Genomic DNA, 14,793 nt, shown 5'->3' on the forward strand with positions numbered 1-14,793 from the left:
AAGTAGTGTGAGATAAGCCTTCCTTTCTTCAAGCCATCCTTCTCTGTTAACTTTTGTTCTCACAATCATGCGGTAGGCCGAGCGGACTGTAAACATGCCTCGCTGTTCTTTGTTCCACGCCTAAAAGTCTGAGATTTTACTAGTGCATAGCGAAATTTTGAGTATAGCTTCTGTGTTTTTTTTCAAGAATACACAATTGCGTACCATAGTTTTATAGAAGGCGAAATTTTAAGTACAAGATGGCTACAAATTGCTATGAATAACTGCAAATAACGGGTATAGCTTCTGTGCTAAAAGGGGTGAAAACCGAGCGAACAAGTTCCTCTCTCCATGACGTCGTAGCACTCTGGATGAGCTCCGCCATCCAAGTGGGAGGGTTTTGGACAGTGGATGCAATTGGACGTTTGTAGCATTTTCTTTTGAGAAGAATGAGGTTTGTATCTGTCCCTAGGTATCCAAATTTTGTGCCATGGACCTGCGCCGCCTGGGCTCATATCGCCCACAGTGAGTTCGCAATTGCACCAGATGACCAGAAACCCACCCAGGTCCAGCACGCGAAACCCTCGCACCCATTCGCACTGCCGCCTCCGCGGCCGCGCGCTCAACACTCGCCAGGCACCTCGCCGTTTCCGCGTTTCCTTCCTCAAGGGCGACCCCGATGCCAAAATCGGCAACCCGGAGCGCGCGCCGTCGTATATAAGGATGCCTCGTCTCCCTAGCCCTAGCCTGCGCCTCCTCTGACCCTCACCCGCCGCCGGCCCCCGAAACCCTAACCCACTCCGGCGAGTAGATCCGGCACGTTCTGCTCTCTCCGCCACCAGCCGCCAGAGATGGCCGCCCGCAATTCATCTGCGCCCGCCGCACACCCGCTCCACCAGGATTCCGTCGCCGCCCCCAACTCGCCCCTGCTCGCCGCCGACCCGCTCCACCAGGCTGCCGTGGCCAACCCCAACTCTCCCGTGCTCGCCGCCAACCCGGTCCACCAGGCCAGCGCGGCGGCGTCGTCGGGGATGTACGGCGCTCCTGGGGCCCTCCCAACCGAGCAAGGGTCTTTGACGGTGCTGCCGCCGCCACAAGGCGCGCCTGTGATGAAGACGGTCCAGGGCGTGAACATGATGGCTCCGACGCCCCTGCAATGACCCCCGGTGATGCAAGGGGCAAACACGGTGGTGCCGATGCCCCTGTGGGAGCTGGTCATGACCGTGCCCCTACAAGGCAGACCTGTGATGGCACCTCTGCCTTTCCCCGCAGTCCTCCATCCATGATGGCACCTCCGTCCTTTTATGATGTCGCTTCACCAATGACGGTGCAGCAGCCTCCACATGCCGGATACATGATGGGCCAGCCGCTGTTGCGTGCCAGCCCTCCACCGATGGCGGCGCTGCATCTCCCACAGGCCGTGCACATGGTGGCACAGCCGCCTTTGCCAGCTGGCCCCCCTCCTCTCAGGCGTCGCCGTCCTGACTACTTTGGTTTGTGCTTACTGCTCAATTCTCTGCCTCTGTTAGATTAATTCTTTGTTTTGTTCCTGCAGATTCATATAAAAGTTTAGCAAAGAGAAATGAAACCTTATCAGATTTGTTGATGCTTATGGTTGTAGTTTATAGAGTAGATTTTGTTGATGCTTATGGTTGTAGTTTATAGAGTAGATTTTGTTGACGCTTAAGGTTGTAGTTTATACAATAGTTTATTATTATTATTAGTATGTTTGTAGCTTATACAATTGTCTATTTGTTGGCCATATGCACGGTTAGGCTTTTGATTATGTCTATGTAAAAAGCATATGGCTATAGACATATCTTTGATTTTTTCCTGGGAAGCTTAATAGTCAACGCTGCGGTTGTTTCTCTTATGGTTCAACATGGATATTCGAGATGTTGTTGATTGTTAGATTGTACCTTTTTTTAAGCATCACTGCATCAGGTTTGTAGACTGAAGGTTTGGATTTGTTAGTGAGAATTTAGAACATAAGTATGGCAGATTATTGTCTCATTAGCCTAAGTTTTTCTGTCAAATCTTCGAAGAAAAATCCTAGGATAGTTATAGGATACAGTTCTGGGATTTTTCTCTCTATGGTGTTGGTAGCATTTTGACATGTGGATTAAGTGTTGCCCAGCTTTTGCTATGTTAAAAACATTGGCGCAAAACTGACAGCACATATTTCTACTATTGTTCTAAAGAGCTTTGAAATGGACATCATATGACCAAATATATTATAAATCTTTAAAAACTTGAATTGGTCAATAGTGCTTATGTCAATCTGGTCGATCTAGCTTAGGGTTTGCATGCTGCTGCGTCGTAGCACGGTTGCACCCTTACTTTTGACGCAGCAATTGATAGTTTAATAAAGCTAGTTCCTCTTTCCTATTACTACCCTTCCAATATTTTATTGAGTATGACTAATTGCCATTTGGGCATTAGTTGTATATTTGTTGTCATCGCTGATCTGCATGATAGGTTAAATAAATCACCATCTCTTCAGTTGGCAGCTTAGATTTTTCTCATCTCAAAAAGTCCCCTACATTTATCAATGCGTGTGAATATCTTTAATGCTTGTTATGAAAAATCAGTGTGCATATGTCCATTTCAACCTCATAGATGATATGCTCGTCATTTTTAACTTGTTTAAACCCTTTTCCCATTGGTAACGCCGTAACAGTGAGATTGCCTTTTCCCCCCTCTCCATATGTCCCTTTCTTGATATGTGATATAGTACGATCCACATTTCAGTTAATGCTGTCCTGTTAATGCGTGTTATGAAAATTCAGCATGCATATGTCCATTTTAACCTCATAGATGACAAATGAGGTCATCATTAGCAAACGATACTGAAACATTGACATGCTCGTCATTTTTTAAACTTATTTAAACCCTTTTCACATTGGTAACGCCGTAACAGCGAGATTGCCTTTTCCCCCTCTCCAGATGTCCATTTCTTGATATATGTGATATAGTTAGATCCACACTTTAGTTAATGCTGTCCTGTATATTTTTATCGGGCTTGCTTTTTAAATGGTAGGTATAATTAATAATTTCAAGCAATCATGAGTTAGAGAACTGAGCGCTCGCCCAATGGTAGGAGTTCAGGTTGTTGAACCTACACATCTGTGTTTGAATCCCCACGGGGACTCACTTGGGTGCTATCCATGTTTATTCGTGGAGCGGTCCCACTTCTGCCTATTCGCTTGGGTGCTATCCGCGTTTATTGGTGGAGTGGTCTCACTTCTACCTAACAGTGGGCAGTTAAGGGAGGGATCCGTCCCCATTTAGCCCTGTTTGTTAGCAATCACGAGTGGTCTCACTTCTACCTAACAGTGCGCAGTTAAGGGAGGGATCCGTCCCCATTTAGCCCTGTTTGTTAGCAATCACGAGTCACGTGCCGCTCAATGTCTTTTAGAAGTTCATTCATTCCCAGTAACATATACATGCATATAATTTAGTTATTACACCCTTCTATAGACATGCCTTTTGGACCGCGGATGACTGGTTTTGAGCTGGAAATGGCTGGATTTGATGAATCAATGGGACTGCCTTATGGGCCTTACATAAACAATGAGGTAACACAATAATTCCTTGTTCCTCATTAAGACTAGCAGCTTCATCAGTAAATCTGAAGTACTTGATGATTTTATTTGACCTGGGGCATCTTTACAGATGCCTTCTGTTGGTTCGTATCAAACACCCTACATGTTGAAGGTTTCCCACCCAACTGTACTAGACGGGAGCTTGCACGTATCCTTTGCTATTATTATTTTGAGTTTATTTGTCATTTTATTAATAAGGGGACTATGTTGTATGTTTATCTTCTTACAAATCTTATGTCTCAGTCTTTTCTTTTGTGTTTTATCTTGCACCATTTAGTGCTTCAGCTCCTTGACTCTTGCTTCTCTAGATATATTTCGCCCTTTTACTGGGTTCTGTGCAGTAAGGCTGGTCAACACAGGATATAATAATCGACATGTAATAGCTTATGTTGACTTTGAAACTCTTGCCTAAGCCTTCTCTGCCATGAAGTCTCTGCAAGGTGAATATAACATCATTGTCAGCTGAAATTGTGTCCCTTACATTCTACTCCCTCTGTTCCTAAATATTTGTCTTTCTAGAGATTTCAACAGGTGACTACATACAGAGCAAAATGAATGAATCTACGCTCTAAAATATGTCTATACATCCTTATGTGGTAGTCCATTTGAAATCTCTAAAAAGACAATATTTAGGAACGGAGGGAGTAGTATTCTATACCTGATACTTACGTTACCAATTCTTTTGAGCTTTGGTCTGCACATCCTTTGTATCAATATCGTTGTGTTCCCAAGTTGTGACTCTTACATAAGTACTTACGGCAGTTGTCAACCCTTGTTGATTGTTTCATTGTTTGTTTGCATAACTTTCCTGTTCTTACTGAGCTAGAGTTTACATGGTAGTATCTGCATGCAGACTAGAGAATACATCCCTTTGCTCTATTCTTTTCTGCTCTATTTCACTTCCAGTAGGTTGCGTGTTAACTATTGTTTATATATCACATCTCTTGCAAATATAAGTGTAGCATTTATTCATTTCATATCCAGCATCTGCCGAATAACTTTTACCTGAATATTGAGACAAGTGCCTCTAATTGCTACTACTATTTTTCCTTTTTTTTAGTATTTTAGTGCATCAACTTTGTTCCCTAGATGATTGATTTGAGACTTTCTACAGTTAGCATAATCCCTTATGTTGTTTGTCTCACTATCCCAAAATATGTCAGTGTTATAGCATGAAATTGACAATTGTTTGGTTGTGGGCTTGAAATAAACAATGACGCTTCTTTTTGCAGGTTATTTGTTTGACATGCATGACCTATACTCAGTCAAATTGGACCTCCAGTTCCTTCCTGTTCCGTCCAAGGTAAACTGATGGCTCGTGCTAGGCGTTAAATCTTGTGGATCTCAGTTTCTTATATATCAATCTGAAACCATCAATTTGCAAATTCTTCCTTGCTTATGTTACCTCATGGGTGTGAATGGACGACTTGATTAATTGTTTCTCAGGCTTTACCTGATACACTATGATGAGCCTATATTAGAACTGGAATTGGTTTTTTAAAGTTAAATGTTGTATGAGATTCTATAGTTTGTCATTTTGTACCGTAACTTATCATGTATGTGGGTGGCCCATACATACAGTTATGAGCAACTGAAGGTTTCATATCACCAATGTTTTACAAAAGTAAAAGGTTTCTATTTGGTGGGCATATTACGTCAATATACTTTTATTGTGGATTACACAAGGGCCATGACATGGCATGTGCCTGGTGCTCTTTAAGCTGCTTATCTTGAAGATAAGCAAAGTTCTGTTCGGTCCAATGATGTTTTCTTTTGTTGGGTTACTCAGGCAAGATCGATTGTGTTCGGTTCATAATCACTTAGTCACCTAGCCCACCTGTCATGCTCTTTTGGCTAAATTGCCACAATTGTGTCCATCACACTTCGGCCATGACTCTCGGTCCATGTTCCTTTGTATGTGGCCGCCGCGCGGGGTTGCGGTGGTAGGATTCCTTGCGGTTTCGGGCGTGGCTCGCGTTGGCAGGGGAGGGATGCGCTGAACTGCCCTCCGGGCATCCTGATTTCCGGTGGATGCTTGGAAATTGTGAAGATCTTTTTGGTTGTGTTGTGCCGTACCGTGTCCTCATCGGCGGCGGGTGCATGTACCCGCCGCCCATGGAGATAGAGTAGGGGATCTCTCTGTCCAACCACGCCACCGGCGAGAAGGGAGGAAATGGCGAGGAGTCATTTTTTTTAGAATGGGGCATGGGAGGATTCGAGCGGACGAGGAAGATGGTGAGATAATGAGCCTTAATGGTGATGGTGTTTGAGGTTAGCAGTGGGCCTCTTAATTGTGTTAGATGTACATTATGGAGGCCTAGTCGGGAAAGCCCATTGAGAGCCACTGCTGTCTGACGGGTGGGCGCACACAGAGGGCCCCTCTAGGAGACAGAGAGGGAGATGGCGGCGGCGGCATGTGCGGCGTGGCATCGTATTCGCGGTCAGCGATGGCGAGAGCGCGCCGCGTAGGAGGATGGTTGGGAGGCGGAGCGACATGCAGCGTCGTGGCGCATGGCCGCACCCGCACCACGGGTGAAGCAGCAGCCGCTAGGAAGCTGAGGCAAGCCGCAATCGTCCCTTAGTTTCTGTATACTTCTGTTGTCAGCTGTCACCGTAATTGTCAATAGAAATTGCCAATTTTGGTTGCTAATCCCGCAGGTTAGCACAGTAGGCCAAAAACGTTGTATGGGCGCTTTGGCTCTTCTTCTAAGAAAATGATGCATCTTTCCATGTTTATTCTAGAAAGAACAAAAGTAGGAGATGCTAGCTTTGTAAAATTATTCTCAGATGGTGCGACACTGCGACTGCTCCGTAAAAATGTGCAACTCAAGCAGAAATGTTGGGTGTGCGTTAGTTTAGAGCGAATTGTTTGGCCATGACCCTAAAAACAGGAACCTATTTGACCATCAATTTGACCTTGCAATGTTTTTCAAATTTATCCATGAATTTGAATTTGATTGGATTGGATTGCATGACATAGTAGTTAAATGGATGTTTGGTTTGTCTAGACAAAGACCGGTATGTTTGATTCAAGTCATTGCCATATCATCCTTACATTTCCCCTGTCAGTTTACCATTGTGATTATATTAGTGTATTTTCCTTGGCATTTATGGCAATGTCCCTCAATGTATCCATGAAATGCCTATTTTATTTGCGTGCACTGTAATATGTTTTTGGGAGTCTTTCTGCTCAGCTACGTTTAAGATACTGTTCCTCTATGCATAGGATACGATGCTTATAATATATAGCTGTTTAGCTGCTAACTCATCACACTGGTGTGTGGTTTTGCAGATTCACACGGCAATCATTTTGTACAACTACTCTGGTCATGAGTAATGTTAATGTAACATATAATGGATCTTTCCATTTTATGGCTTCTCCTTACGTTTTCAACCCCAGTCTCTCGAATCCTTGGTGCTTAATAGAAAAATCACGGTGCTAGTCAATGTAGGTTATGAGGAATGGCCTGACATGAATGAGCCTACCCAGTCTTATCTTGTGTAACTTAACAGTCGAAGTAGTAATAATTGCAGCAGGTTTTTGATGTTCACCTAGTGTTGCCATGCATAAAAGATTTAAAAAAACAAGATAAATATTGGTAGGATGTTGGTGCTCAAATTTGACCATGTGATATTGTGATGCGATTCTAACTTCTGCCTGGTCTGACTCCTGTGTGTACGGTGAGGAGCGCAGATCTACTGCCTTTTGTAGTTCTGTATGCTAATGGGAAACCATCCGATGAAGGCCCTTGTGTTTCGCTGAGGTATGTGCATTAATCTTGACATCGTTGTCAGCCGAAACTGTGTCCCTTACATTCTACTCCCTCCGTTCCTAAATATTTGTCTTTCTAGAGATTTCAAGAAGTGACTACATACAGAGCAAAATGAGTGAGTCCACGCTCTAAAATATGTATATATACATCTGTATGTAGTAGTCCGTTTGAAAACTCTAAAAAGACAAATATTTAGGAACGGAGGGGGTAATATTCTATACCTGATACTTACGTTACCAATTCTATACCTGATACTTACGTTACCAATTCTTTTGAGCTTTGGTCTGCACATCCTTTGTATCAATATCGTTGTGTTCCCAAGTTGTGACTCTTACACAAGTACTTACGGCAGTTTTCAACCCTTGTTGACTGTTTCATTGTTTGTTTGCATAACTTTCCTGTTCTTACTGAGCTAGAGATTACATGCTAGAATCTGCATGCAGAATAGAGAATACATCCCTTTGCTCTATTCTTTTCTGCTATGTTTCACTTCCAGTAGGTTGTGTGTTAACTATTGTTTATATATCACACATCTTGCAAATATAAGTGTAGCATTTATTCATTTCATATCCAGCATCTGCCAGGTAACTTTTACCTGAATATTGACATAAGTGCCTCGTATTGCTACTACTATTTTTCCTTTTTTTTAGTATTTTAGTGCATCAACTTTGTTCCCTAGATGATTGATTTGAGACTTTCTACAGTTAGCATAATCCCTTATTTTGTTTGTCTCACTATCCTAAAATATGTCAGTGTTATAGCACGAAATTAACACTTGTTTGGTTGTGGGCTTGAAATAAACAATGGCGCTTCTTTTTGCAGGTTGTTTGTTTGACATGCATGACCGATACCCAGTCAAATTGGACCTCCAGTTCCTTCCTGGTCCGTCCAAGGTAAACCGATGGCTCGTGCTAGGCGATTAATCTTGTGGGTCTCAGTTTCTTATATATCAATCTGAAACCATCAATTTGCAAATTCTTCCTTGCTTATGTTACCCCATGGGTGAGGATGGACAACTTGATTAATTGTCTCCCAGGCTTTACCTGATACACTTTGATGAGCTTACGTTAGAACTGGAATTGATTTTTTAAAGTTAAATGTTGTATGAGATGCTCTAGTTTGTCATTTTGTACCGTAACTTATCATGTATCTGCGTGGCCCATACAATACAGTTATGAGCAACTGAAGGTTTCATATCACCAAGGTTTTACAAAAGTAAAAGGTTTCTGTTTGGTGGGCATATTACGTCAATATACTTTTATTGTAGATTACACAAGGGCCATGACATGGCATGTGCCTGGTGCTCTTTAAGCTGCTTATCTTGAAGATAAGCAAAGTTCTGTTTGGTCCAATGATGTTTTCTGTTGGTGGGTTACTCAGGCAAGATTGATTGTGTTCGGTTCATAATCACTTAGTCACCTAGCCCACCTGTCATTCTCTTTTGGCTAAATTGCCACAATTGTGTCCATCACACTTTGGCCAACCAAGTAACCATATGCCATGACTCTCGATCCATGTTCCTTTGTGTGCGGGCGCCGCACGGGGTTGGGGTGGTAGGATTCCTTGCGGTTTCGGACGAGGCTCGCGTTGGCGGGGAGGGATGCGCGAAACTTCCTGCCGAGCGTCCTGATTTCCGATGGATGCTTGGGAATTGTGAAGATCTTTTTGGTTGTGTTGTGTCGTACCGTGTCCTACCGTGTCCTCATCGGTGGCTGGTGCGTGTACCCGCCGCCCATGGCAGATAGTAGGGGAGCTCTCTGTCCGTCCGCGCCGCCGGCGAGGAAGGAGGAAACGACGAGGAGTCATTTTTTTTAGAATGGGGCATGGGAGGATTCGAGCGGAGCAGGAAGATGGCGAGATGATGAGCCTTAATGGTGATGGTATTTGAGGTTGGCAGTGGGCCTCTTAATTGTGTTAGATGTACATTATGGAGGCCCAGTCGGGAAAGCCCACTGAGAGCCACTGCTGTCTGACGGGTGGGCGCACACAGATGGCCCCTCTAGGAGACGGAGAGGGAGATGGCGGCGGCGGCAGGTGCGGCGTGGCATCATATTCGCGGTCAGCGATGGCGAGAGCGCGCCGCGTAGGAGGATGGTTGGGAGGCTGAGCGACAGGCAGCGTCGTGGCGCATGGCCGCACCCGCACCACAGGTGAAGCAGCAGCCGCTAGGGAGCTGAGGCAAGCCGCAATCGTCCCTTAGTTTCTGTATACTTCTCTTGTCAGCTGTCACCGTAATTGTCAACAGAAATTGCCAGTTTTGGTTGCTAATCCCGCAGGTTAGCACAGTAGGCCGAAAAACGTTGTATCAGCCGCTTTGGCTCTTCTTCTAAGAAAATGATGCATCTTTCCATGTTTATTCTAGAAAGAACAAAAGTAGGAGATGCTAGCTTTGTAAAATTATTCTCAGATGGTGCGACACTGCGACTGCTCCGTAAAAATGTGCAACTCAAGCAGAAATGTTGTGTGTGCGTTAGTTTAGAGGGAATTGTTTGGCCATGACCCTAAAAACAGGAACCTATTTGCCCATCAATTCGACCTTGCAATGTTTTTCAAACTTATCCATGAATTTGAATTGGATTGGATTAGATTGCATGACATAGTAGTTAAATGGATGTTTGGTTTGTCTACACAAAGACCGGTATGTTTGATTCAAGTGATTGCCATATCATCCTTACATTTCCCCTATCAGTTTACCATTGTGATTATATTAGTGTATTTGCCTTGGCATTATGGCAATGTCCCTCATTGTATCCATGAAATGCTTGTTTTATTTGCGTGCACTGTAATATGTTTTTGGGAGTCTATTTCTGCTCAGCTACGTTTAAGATACTGTTCCTTTATGCATAGGATACAATGCTTATAATATATAGCTGTTTAGCTGCTAACTCATCACACTGGTGTGTGGTTTCGCAGATTCACACGGCAATCATTTTGTACAACTACTCTGGTCATGAGTAATGTTAATGTAACATATAATGGATCTTTCCATTTTATGGCTTCTCCATACGTTTTCAACCCCAGTCTCTCGAATCCTTGGTGCTTAATAGAAAAATCACGGTGCTAGTCAATGTAGGTTATGCGGAATGGCCTGACATGAATGAGCCTACCCAGTCTTATCTTGTGTAACTTAACAGTTGAAGTAGTAATAATTGCAGCAGGTTTTTGATGTTCACCTAGTGTTGCCATGCATAAAAGATTTAAAAAAAAACAAGATAAATATTGGTAGGATGTTGGTGCTCAAATTTGACCATGTGATATTGTGATGCGATTCTAACTTCTGCCTGGTCTGACTCCTGTGTGTATGGTGAGGAGTGCAGATCTGCTGCCTTTTGTAGTTCTGTATGCTAATGGGAAACCATATATAAGATGAAGGCCCTTGTGTTTCGCTGAGGTATGTGCATTAATCTTGACATTATTGTCAGCCGAAACTGTGTCCCTTACATTCTACTCCCTCCGTTCCTAAATATTTGTCTTTCTAGAGATTTCAACAAGTGACTACATACAGAGCAAAATGAGTGAGTCCACGCTCTAAAATATGTCTATATACATCTGTATGTGGCAGTCCATTTGAAATCTCTAAAAAGACAAATATTTAGGAACGGAGGGAGTAGTATTCTATACCCGATACTTACGTTACCAATTCTTTTGAGCTTTGGTCTGCACATCCTTTGTATCAATATCGTTGTGTTCCCAAGTTGTGACTCTTACATAAGTACTTATGGCAGTTGTCAACCCTTGTTGATTGTCTCATTGGTTGTTTGCATAACTTTCCTGTTCTTACCGAGCTAGAGTTTACATGCTAGAATCTGCATGCAGAATAGAGAATACATCCCTTTGCTCTATTCTTTTCTGCTATGTTTCACTTCCAGTAGGTTGCGTGTTATCTATTGTTTATATATCACACATCTTGCAAATATAAGTGTAGCATTTATTCATTTCATATCCAGCATCTGCCAGGTAACTTTTACCTGAATATTGAGATAAGTGCCTTGTATTGTTACTACTATTTTTCCTTTTTTTTAAGTATTTTAGTGCATCAACTTTGTTCCCTAGATGATTGATTTCATACTTTGTACAGTTAGCATAATCCCTTATTTTGTTTGTCTCAGTATCGCAAAATGTCAGTGTTATAGCACGAAATTGACACTTGTTTGGTTGTGGGCTTGAAATAAACAGTGGCGCTTCTTTTTGCAGGTTATTTGTTTGACATGTATGACCGATACTTAGTCAAATTGGACCTCTAGTTCCTTCCTGGTCCGTCCAAGGTAAACTGATGGCTCGTGCTAGGCGATTAATCTTGTGGGTCTCAGTTTCTTATATATCAATCTGAAACCATCAATTTGCAAATTATTCTTTGCTTATGTTACTCCATGGGTGAGAATGGACAACTTGATTAATTGTTTCCCAGGCTTTACCTGATACACTATGATGAGCCTATATTAGAACTGGAATTGATTTTTTAAAGTTAAATGTTGTATGAGATGCTCTAGTTTGTCATTTTGTACCGTAACTTATCATGTATCTGCGTGGCCCATACAATACAGTTATGAACAACTGAAGGTTTCATATCACCAAGGTTTTACAAAAGTAAAAGGTTTCTGTTTGGTGGGCATATTACGTCAATATAGTTTTATTGTAGATTACACAAGGGCCATGACATGGCATGTGCCTGGTGCTCTTTAAGCTGCTTACCTTGAAGATAAGCAAAGTTCTGTTTGCTCCAATGATGTTTTCTGTTGTTGGGTTACTCAAGCAAGATTGATTGTGTTCGGTTCATAATCACTTAGTCACCTAGCCCACTTGTCATGCTCTTTCGGCTAAATTGCCACAATTGTGTCCATCACACTTCGGCCAACCAAGTAACTATATGCCATGACTCTCGATCCATGTTCCTTTGTGTGTGGGCGCCGCACGGGGTTGGGGTGGTAGGATTCCTTGCGGTTTAGGGCGAGACTCGCGTTGGCAGGGGAGGGATGCGCGAAACTGCCTGGCGAGCGTCCTGATTTCCGGTGGATGCTTGGGAATTGTGAAGATCTTTTTGGTGGTGTTTTGCCGTACCGTGTCCTCATCGGTGGCGGGTGCGTGTACCCGCCGCCCATGGCAGATAGTATGGGATCTCTCTGTCCATCCGTGCCACCGGCGAGGTAGGAGGAAACGGCGAGGAGTCATTTTTTTTAGAATGGGGCATGGGAGGATTTGAGCGGAGAAGGAAGATGGCGAGATGATGAGCCTTAATGGTGATGATATTTGAGGTTCGCAGTGGGCCTCTTAATTGTGTTAGATGTACATTATGGAGGCCCAGTCGGGAAAGCCCACTAAGAGACACTGCTGTCTGACGGGTGGGCGCACACAGAGGGCCCCTCTAGGAGACGGAGAGGGAGATGGCGGCGTCGGCAGGTGCGGCGTGGCATCGTATTCGCGGTCAGCGATGGCAAGAGCGCGCCGCGTAGGAGGATGGTTGGGAGGCGGAGCGACAGGTAGCGTCGTGGCGCATGGCCGCACCCGCACCACGGGTGAAGCAGCAGCCGCTAGGGAGCTGAGGCAAGCCGCAATCGTCCCTTAGTTTCTGTATACTTCTCTTGTCAGCTGTCACCGTAATTGTCAATAGAAGTTGCCAATTTTGGTTGCTAATCCCGCAGGTTAGCACAGTAGGCCGAAAAACGTTGTATCAGCCGCTTTGGCTCTTCTTCTAAGAAAATGATGCATCTTTCCATGTTTATTCTAGAAAGAACAGAAGTAGGAGATGCTAGCTTTGTAAAATTATTCTCAGATGGTGCGACACTGCGACTGCTCCGTAAAAATGTGCAACTCAAGCAGAAATGTTGTGTGTGCGTTAGTTTAGAGGGAATTGTTTGGCCATGACCCTAAAAAAAGGAACCTATTTGCCCATCAATTCGACCTTGCAATGTTTTTCAAATTTATCCATGAATTTGAATTTGATTGGATTAGATTGCATGGTGCATGTAGCTCCCGCTTGCGCAGGGTCCAGGGAAGGGTCCGACCACTTTGGGTCTATAGTACGCAGCCTTTCCCTACAACCTCTTACAGAAATGTAGGGAAAGGCTGCGTACTATAGACCCAAAGTGGTCGGACCCTTCCCTGGACCCTGCGCAAGCGGGAGCTACATGCACCAGGTTGCCCTTTTTTTTAGATTGCATGGCATAGTACTCCCTCCGTCCGGAATTACTTGTCGCGAAAATGAATAAAAATAGATGTATCTAGAATTAAAATATGTCTAGATACATCCATTCTTCCGACAAGTATTTCCGGACGGAGGGAGTAGTTAAATGGATGTTTGGTTTGTCTACACAAAGACCGGTATGTTTGATTCAAGTCATTGCCATATCATCCTTACATTTCCCCTGTCAGTTTACCATTGTGATTATATTAGTGTATTTTCCTTGGCATTTATGCCAATGTCCCTCAATGTATCCATGAAATGCTTGTTTTATTTGCGTGCACTGTAATATGTTTTTGGGAGTCTATTTCTGCTCAGCTACGTTTTAGATACCGTTCCTCTGTGCATAGGATACAATGCTTATAATATATAGCTGTTTAGCTGCTAACTCATCACACTGGTGTGTGGTTTCGCAGATTCACACGGCAATCATTTTGTACAACTACTCTGGTCATGAGTAATGTTAATGTAACATATAATGGATCTTTCCATTTTATGGCTTCTCCTTACGTTTTCAACCCCAGTCTCTCGAATCCTTGGTGCTTAATAGAAAAATCACGGTGCTAGTCAATGTAGGTTATGAGGAATGGCCTGACATGAATGAGCCTACCCAGTCTTATCTTGTGTAACTTAACAGTTGAAGTAGTAATAATTGCAGCAGGTTTTTGATGTTCACCTAATGTTGCCATGCATAAAAGATTAAAAAAAACAGGATAAATATTGGTAGGATGTTGGTGCGCAAATTTGACCATGTGATATTGTGATGCGATTCTAACTTCTGCCTGGTCTGACTGCTGTGTGTACGGTGAGGAGTGCAGATCTGCTGCCTTTTGTAGTTCTGTATGCTAATGGGAAACCATAAGATGAAGACCCTTGTGTTTCGCTGAGGTATGTGCATTAATCTTGACTTCCTGACTTTTGTTTGTGCTTGTTTACTGCTCATTTCTCTGCCTATGTAGATTAATTGTTTGTTTTGTTCCTTGAGATTCATATAGAAGTGTAAGGGACAACGGTAATAGATGTGGTAGTTTAGCATAGATAAATGGAATCGTATCAGATTTTGTTGATGCTTATGTTAGTAGTTAATACAACATATTTTGTTGATGCTTATGGTTGTAGCTTATGCAATTGTCTGTTTGTTGGCTTTGTGTATGCCTGGCTTTCTGTTAGGTCTACAAAAAACATAGGGTTACAGTAGCAGTATAGCCCTATCTTCAAATATTTTTTGTGGGAAGCTTAATAGTCAATTCTGTGGTTG

General features: G+C 43.2%; 1 long non-coding RNA gene across 1 annotated transcript; it reads left to right on the plus strand.

The window, feature by feature from the left end:
* The first annotated feature begins 546 nt into the window (after window positions 1–546).
* LOC119311230 lies at window positions 547–13,307 on the plus strand. Its single transcript, XR_005150938.1, has 9 exons — window positions 547–1,472; window positions 3,460–3,557; window positions 3,655–3,732; window positions 3,893–4,024; window positions 4,817–4,887; window positions 6,877–7,348; window positions 8,180–8,250; window positions 10,675–10,748; window positions 11,552–13,307. It is a non-coding gene; the product is annotated as an uncharacterized LOC119311230 (long non-coding RNA).
* The last annotated feature ends 1,486 nt before the right edge of the window (window positions 13,308–14,793 follow it).

This window comes from Triticum dicoccoides, chromosome 5B (genome assembly GCF_002162155.2).
Source record: "Triticum dicoccoides isolate Atlit2015 ecotype Zavitan chromosome 5B, WEW_v2.0, whole genome shotgun sequence".
NCBI lineage: Eukaryota > Viridiplantae > Streptophyta > Magnoliopsida > Poales > Poaceae > Triticum > Triticum dicoccoides.